The sequence below is a fragment of the Nesoenas mayeri genome, assembly GCF_963082525.1.
Source record: "Nesoenas mayeri genome assembly, chromosome: 1".
NCBI lineage: Eukaryota > Metazoa > Chordata > Aves > Columbiformes > Columbidae > Nesoenas > Nesoenas mayeri.
In genome coordinates this window covers 126,014,453-126,023,009 of record NC_137541.1, presented here as the reverse complement: position 1 = coordinate 126,023,009, position 8,557 = coordinate 126,014,453, and positions in this window count along the sequence as shown.

The following is an 8,557-nucleotide window of genomic DNA, read 5'->3' as shown; positions in this document are numbered from 1 at the left end:
GCTGCAGGGCAGTGTCAGACCAGGCATCAACAGCCAGCAACATCCCAGAGTGATATCCCAGGGTGAGTGCAACCTGAGCATCTCCCAGGAAGAACAGATGATGCTTGTGACAAACTTCCCCTCAGCAAGGTGCATCTCAGCAGCCAGGAGCTCTCCCTCTGGCAAGTCACAGAATCCATCTTTCCTTCTTTTTGACAAGCTATCAGCATTCTTCCAGCCTTGTTTTATGTTTGGCTGCGTCGCAGCATCTTTGGGAGTTCTAGTCAGGAAATAAATGGTGCATAAAATGCCATAAAATCTCTTATGAACACACTGATGGGCCATGCAGCAGGTCTATCTGAACAGCAGGTGAGAGCCATGAAGGATCTTGGTATTCTAGCTGGAGACTGACCAACATTATTCCCCCCAGTCCACAGACCTCTGGGTGTCAGGGGAAGCTGAAGTTCTGCAGGGGCTTCTTCCAGCTGTCCCTGACTGCACTTCAGTGACACGGTTCACATCCAGAACTTGTCTTTCGGGACTAGTGACATAACTAATAGGTAAAATGATATAGCATATAACGAGAGATTAGACACTGCTACAATACGCTTCTGTTCTAGATCAGCTCTCTGATGTGCTTTGGCCTCTCCTCCCTAGCCCCTCTTCCAAAGCCCAAACTGAAATTCCTTCTTTGAAGCTTTCATGGTTCTCTCCTCATTTCTTTCTTCCATCAGGCCACATGCTGAAGCAGCTTTGCTCGCCAGCAGGAAGTGACATTCCTCAGTTATCCATTTCACCTGGGATTTTCATTTAGGTAAATCTTCCAACAACTCTGAAGATCTCACTCTTGTAAGAGACAGCTCTGTCTCTCAAAACTTGAATGAGGACTGCTACTCTGTTTTCTCCATCAAGTTCTCTTGCCAAATTACAGCATGGTTTGCAGTTCAGTTTTTTAATGACTACTTTTTTCTTAGGCCTGGGAGAAATTACAGAATGAGAGAGATGTGAACAATGTTTCCTTGGCTATAACAGTGACAGAAAAACTATGTAGGCTGAGCATCTATGTATCACAGAATGTTGTGGATTACATACTGCTTTACAATATGTTAAATCGAGATTATCTAATCATTATTGCTACTTAGAAAACCTATGGATTTTGGAAGCCTTATGTCCCCCTACAGCTAGATTATCCATGCCATCATGCAAAGAACTAGAGTACTTTGTTGTGAAATGTCCAGCTTCAGCAAAGGCATGGAAAGCTTTGGAATCTAGGAATTTTTTGAACACCCAAGGTTTCACCCCACTTTGTCCTCCCATCAGTATAGACTAGGACAACATCAGAACCAGCCTAACTCCATGTTCACATATTAATACAGGGATGTCCTATAAAAGCATCACACAAATTGGAACATCCCACAGACTGGCCATAAAGAAAAAATATTTTACTCAAGTGTTGCAAAAGATCAGTGAAGTAACATTAATAGAAGTTCAGTCAGGTTTCTCTTAAGGTACAGGACAACAAGTTTGGAGATTCTCTTTTTGATGGCTGATGAATATAGATTTCCAGGAACATTAAGTCACATATCCTCTTGGTTCTTGAACTTTACTCACTACAAGCTGTCAAGAATTGCCACGTCACAAGCACAGTGAGAAACTAAACTGATTTTTTCAGTCACAGAACAGAAGGTATACATGTGCAGCAAGTTAGTTCATGCAAGCTGAAAATGAGTATTATGAAATTTTCCTCCTTCAGAAGTACCCAGCAACTTTACTCAGTTTGTGTCAACCCTAATTCCATGCATATCAGATTTTTCTTTGTTGCAGCTTGTTAACAGTTAAGCCAAGAGAAACAAACACTGAGAAAGAATAACACGATTATGGCTATATTACATCTTTTAGCGTATTTTTTAGGAGGCTGAGCATGCATATTTGAAGGAATAATTTTCAGACCGTTAAATACAATGCCTTCCTGAAGAAAACATTCTTGCCTGATCACTTCCAGAAATAGTTGGTATCTGAGGCTACGAGAGCAAATTGCCATGGATCAAGATGAAGTAGGTCTTGAAACCAGTCCAGTTAGACTAGTGAAAACACTATATATTCACCCTTATTCTGAATTAGTGTTTGTTTGTTTTGTGGTTTGTTTTGGGTTTGTTTGTTTTGTTTTTTCCTTAAACATAATGGGCTGAAAAGTCTTTGGCTCTTAGCAGGGAGATGTCAACAAATCAGAAATGCTAAATGTAAAACATTTAACTTATAAAGTAGGTTTTCTGTGCAACACATCAGGTATAAAATGTTATATAAAGTAACATCAGCTTGTGTAAGACTGTTTGGCATTCTGAGTATTTTTTTACATTATGGTATTTAGGAAAAAATCCAATAGATTAATTTAAAAAAATGTGTAAGAAGGGTTAACACAGTAATTAAATAATTCTTTTAGGTGTTTTTTTATAGAATTCCTCTTCTATTCAGTTTTATGAGTACTACTGGAAAGCTGGATTATGATTGTGTTATTTGCCAGCTCCTCAGTGTTTCCTCTTTCCCCCAGGATCATTTTATTTGCAATGAGAATTCACAAGAGAAAGCTCTCAGTAAAACTGACATTTTCAAAACATGCAGGTTTGGATCCTACAAGCCCTTTACCAGGCATCTTGCTTTCCAGCTGAGCTCAGGAGGAAAGCTGCAGACATGGTCAGTGCAAAGATTAATGTTCCAAGAGACTTATTTTTCAAAGGAATAAGGCAAGATACTGGCACACATTTTGTATCTGTTTGGTTTAACAATTAAGATAAACTAAACAAAAGCTTATTGCACCATATGCTTCAAATGAAGAATTTAGTGTTAAGAAAACTTGATGTTTTTCAACAGAGAAAGCATATCCATCTCTGTCACTGCCTTCTATGCATGCACATGCAGAACACAGATCTAATCAGTGGCTGAAGTCATGCTGCGTCAAGAAGACTAAAATATTACATTTCTTAGATTTCATGGATGCAGCAAAGGTTCATTTTTCTGGGGAGCTATTTATAATGTCTTACAATGAAGGTAAAAGGTTCCCTTCTCTGTGATCATGCAAATATTCCTTCAGGAGGATTAAATCCTCTGAATTATAACTTGGAAACACTAAGCTCTGCTGTGAGTTTGATGGCAAGCCTGGCTCTGAATACAGTGTTTTTGTATCTCAGTGGAATATCTGCATCAGTCACATTTGTACCTCCAGCCGCCTTTAGGGTTTCTCAGTTGGCTTTGTGCTTCCATTAAACTCAAGTTGTGGGTTTTTAGGTGTCTGACAGCCACTTGAAAGCCAATTTGTAGTTGTTTATGCCTGTTTCACTAGAGCTGCTCCTCATGGTATTAGCCAAAGGGACGGCAGCAAATGTGTAGCACAACATTTCAAGTGGCCCATGAAAAGGAGGTGATGGGGAGCTTTACAGCTCTCACCAGCAATCCTGCATTTCTGCTTGGCAGGACATGGACACACACAGAGGAAATCATTTGGATGGGCAATAAATAAATAAATAAATAAATAAAATCACTAAGACTGGCTTAGGATTCCCTGGAAGATCATAAAAAATAAATTGGTGTCCTGATTTATTCCTAAGATTCAGTCCGTTTTACCCCAATACTTAAGGTATTTCAACACTTACACATTATTGTTCTCACAGTCATCCAGCCACCCCCATTTTACATTTACTACATTTTATCTTTCAGGGATGAATTAAAACCAGCAGCGCTGCCTCTTCTCCTGCCTTTAAAGTAAAACCCCAAACACAGTTATAACTGCTTTTATCTTCTGAGTTTTACCTATTGTATCCTTTTCACTTCCCAACAACACACTTTGTTACCAAATCTGGGGGGGATGCTATATTCAGTGCCTGTTATCATGAGACTTCATGCTTGTAAAATTTACTACAAAATCCATTTTACTTCTTAGCAAAGGAATACACTGTAGTACACAAGCTGGCTTTAATTTTAAGTTACATTTCTTGTCTATATGGTGTCAAGTAAACTTAAAATGGAATAGTAAAACCAGCTGTAGTGATTCCTCTGAGCTTGTAGAGAGGCTGTAAATTACCTAGGGTAAGAAGCAAGCATTGACCAATTAACTTTACAAAGTCAAACCAGCAATTATGGCAAGTTATTCTAACTTGAAATTATTCTTCAGTTCCTTTCCAAACCTTACTTGGCTATTCAGTTTGACTTTCACAGAACACAAAGTGCATTATCTGTATTTTTGTGCCTTTTTATTATCACCCACTCAGTCCATGTAGGAGATGATGTAACACCGACCCAAAAGTGGGGAGGAGATAGTTCTGCCTCTCAAGAGAAGAATGTCTCAGAACCGTATTAAATACACTTACATGCCTGTGGACCCACTTGAACCCATTGATCTACAGGCCCTGTCCGCTGGAACTACACTCAAGTTGGAGGGACCAAGAGCATCTGCTGAGCCCTGGGTTTGGATGCTCGCCCCTCTTGCATCCCATGTTCATCATGTATGTTCAACCTCAGTGTAGATAACTGAGAAGACAGGGAGAGCAACAGCTCTGTGCTCCCTCACCTCCCCCTAGCCTTCCATTCAGCTTGGGGAGTAAGGCTTGAGGGTGGGTGAACTGCAGAGCACAGCTGTACCACCGTATCAACATAGATTTAATCTGCCTCTAGTTAAAAATATGTTAGCCCATCAAAGTCACAGAATCTCCTCCTACTATCAACTCCCACAGAAAAAAGGCTGAGCAAAATAAAATAAGTCATAGTGGTAGACAGACAGAAGCAATTTTTTTGCACAGAATATGAATATCCGAAGTGGATTAAGATGAAATACAAGTACACTTAATGTAGCACTGTGGTACACATAATGAGAGAGAAGGCAAATCAACCATTAATTAGCTATCTTTTATCATTCCCAAAGACAGCATCTAACATCAGTGAAAGCCTGGGGTAACAGCTCAATTGTATATCAAAGCATCACATACGCCATGCTCAATTTCTGCCCCATTTACTGAATATTTTAACCCAGAATCCAGATGTTACAATAGCAAAACTCACCATCTCCTTTCCAGGAACTGGAAATTTGGCAGCAAATAAAACAGTAGCATTCCTGAGTGAAGAGTTATACCAAGGTTAGGGGCTATAACCACAATGATGCCAAAGCTTGATTTGTGAGTATTCAAAAGCAAACTTTTATCTTTAGAAATATATCTGTCATCCAAGATAGACTCAAATTGTCTAAATTAAACTCCTGCTTCTAACCCGCTTCTAGAAGATCAAGCCTCTAAGATTATTTTGAGTGATTTATTGTCTTGGATGTAATGTGTTATTTTCTCTAATGACTGTCCTACTAAAGGGTTGGGCTTTCCTCCAGGCACTTGCAATTCAAAGTTTTCTTCAACATTTAATAGTCCTTTCAGCTTAATCTTATATTTCCTCTTTTTCCAAAGCCCCATTTGCACTGGGTGGGTAAACTTCAAGCTCAGATTCAAAGTTACACTGGTTTTGGCTAGGATAAACTTAGTTTTCTTCCTAGTAGCTGGCACAGTGTTTTGGATTTAGTATGAGAATAATGTTGTTAAGACATTGATGTTATTATTGTTGCCAAGCAGCACTTAAAAGTTCTTGACCTCGTTTCAGCTTCTCATACTGCCCTGCCTGTGTGGGAGGACTGGGGGTGCATAAGAAGTTGGGAGGGGACACAGCTGGGACAGCTGACTCCCATTGACCAAAGGGATATTCCATACTATATGGCCTTATGCTCAGTATACAAACTAGGGGGAAAGTCAGCCCAGGGGCTGTTGCTCAGGAACTAGCTGGGTATCCGTCAGCAGGTGGTGAGCAATTACACTGTGCATCACTTGTTTTTTGTACATTCCTTCACTATTACTCTTATTTTCCCTTTCTGTCCTATTAAACTATCTTTATCTTAACCCAGAAGTTTTACCTTTTTTTTTTCCCCACCTATTTTTTTTCTCCACTGATTCTCTCTCCGCTCCATTGAAGGGGAGCAAGCAAACAGTTGTGTGTGGTGTTTAGCTGCCTGCTGAGTTAAATCACAACAAAAGTCTTGATGGTTGGATGGGGAAAAAATAGGGAAACCTTCCACAGCGCCAGGTCAACATCCAAGCATATACTTTGATTAGATTATTAAGTCTCATTAAGGTCTGTTTCTCTGTATAAAAATAATGGCTCAGAACATTTCCTAGTTAAGTTCTTCAAACCAGCATACTGGCTGCTTCTGTTCTGCTTCTAAGACAACATGTCATGAAGTACATTTGATCAGTATATCATATGAGATATAGATTTAGAAAGTCTTCTTTGCATGCATTGTGAGAACTGAATCCATGTGACTTCTTTAACCAGTGTCTGGGAAAAGAGCCACCCACACACTCACACAAAAGAAGAAAAAAACCTGAAAAATAAACAAACCAAACAAACCACCACAAACTTGTGATGCCATACACTTAAAGATGTACAGTTGGAAGTTTATTTTTAGAGAAGAACAGATTTTTCCTCCAGCCATACAGAAGAATCCTTAGTTTTTGTGCTAGGATAGAATTCAGTCTCTCAATACACATTTTTTTAAATCTAGCCATGATTATCAGCACTGTGTATAGGTAGTATTTAGAGGATGTATTCCCATTTATTTAAGTACTCCAATGGTTATTTGCATCGCAGTAGTTTCTTTGCCTCTTTCATCTAGTCACATAAAATTTTTGATCTACAGTTGTTAGAAGTGAGATCTCTGTACCTGTGTATTTTATGCCTATGTACAAGATACATCCTACAGCAAGTAAGGGGCTGGACTGGGCCTCGTGTGTTTAAAGCTGGTTAATGATTTGTGCATCAGAGCCCATTTCAAGGTGATTTCAAATTAGAAAGAAATACCTTTGGACTAATCCAGACTTTTGCTGCCAATTTAGTACCCAAACAAATCATTATAAAGGGCTGAAACAGTGAAATGACAAACACAGGCACACAGAAATAAAAGGCCACCATTAACCAGAACACATTCTGAAAGGTTGACCAGAAAACACCAGAGGCTGCCTCCTCCTCCTTCACCCGCAGGACTGTGACCCTGAACTTTCAGGGTGCTGTCAGCACTTTGACAGGAATAAGATGGATGCTCTTGGCTGCTCATGCGTTTTCTGGAATAGCCACCAATACAGAAAACACAATAAGTATGATTTTCACATCTCTGGAAGATTTACCTTCTAGTAATACAAGCTACAACCCAGACTCATGTACTCCAGTAGTCATTTAGAAGAACTCACTGGACAAACAGCTGTTCGTCAAGAATGGGAGGAAAGGAACGGTGCTGTAGTAAGCACAGTTTGGTAGTTTGGAGGTGTTTTAGCAGTAAGAGGTTTGGCTAGTTATAAGACAAATTATACTGAGAACATTTGGCATCTCTAACAAAATACTTAGTATTTCTCCTAATCAATCTTATAATTAGGCCGCATTCTTACATGAAATGAAGTGCAAAACACTAATCAGTAAGCATTAATAAAACTGGTGATGCTGAATGCCAGCTGACACAAAGATATGTCCTATTTGCCTTCCAGACAATGCCTCAAAATACACCCACAGTTATTGTATTTCCCCTTTTTTTTTTTCATTATTCATGGGTGTAAACCTTACCATGGAAGAGCAGTTTGTGCCCTAATGAGCAGGTGAATAAAATTACCGCCTATGACTTTTCTACTTGAATTAACACGCTGTTGCCTCTGGTTGAACGATTAAACCCAAGAAGTGTTTTTTCCTCTTAATCCCATACATACCAGAAACAACAAAACAGCAGTTATCATGCACTAACTGGCTTCCTGAAACATGACAGATCTGCAGCCCTTAGACCAACTTCTGGCTCATCAGAAGAATAATAAGTGGAAGATGAAAGGCTTCCATCATTGCCACCGTTAATAAACATAATATTAAAAGTACACATGTATTGGAGAACCATTCATGTTTCATCCTTGAAATCCAAACAACAATTCTATTTACCACAGAGAGATTAGGCATTTGAGAAATGTGAAGTGCCAGGAAATTAATCCAGAGTTTATTTTAAGAGATTCATTGTTACCTGCAGACATAGACTAAGCAAATGTTTCCTTCAGCGATAAAGTCAATAGCAGCTTTTCCAGCTGCTGTAATGACTGCCTTTTTTGACATCTCAGTTGATAGTTGTCTGCTCCATATTAGCTTGTTGAACCAACACCCACACAATAACAGAGAAAACTGAGAGTTTTAATTTTAATCGCCACACTCTGAACAGATGAGCAGTTTCCTCACATATCCATGGTATAATTAAGAAGTTACATCAAACAAAATGTGATTATCAGACAGGGAACTGAATTACCCAGCACTTCAGAGATCCATAAGGCAGAAAGTGGCGATGGCTGCGGACTCAACCCTGTTCACATCCACGTTGCCTGTCTGCAATGGGGCACAGCACTCGAGCTCTCTGGAGGTCATCAGAGTTTGGCCACATAGTAGATACTTAATTACGAAAATTGGGCTGTGAGTGCATTAAGGACGTGCAGGGTCAATACTAGGCAGTTGAAGAATTAAGGAAGGAGGGAGAGGA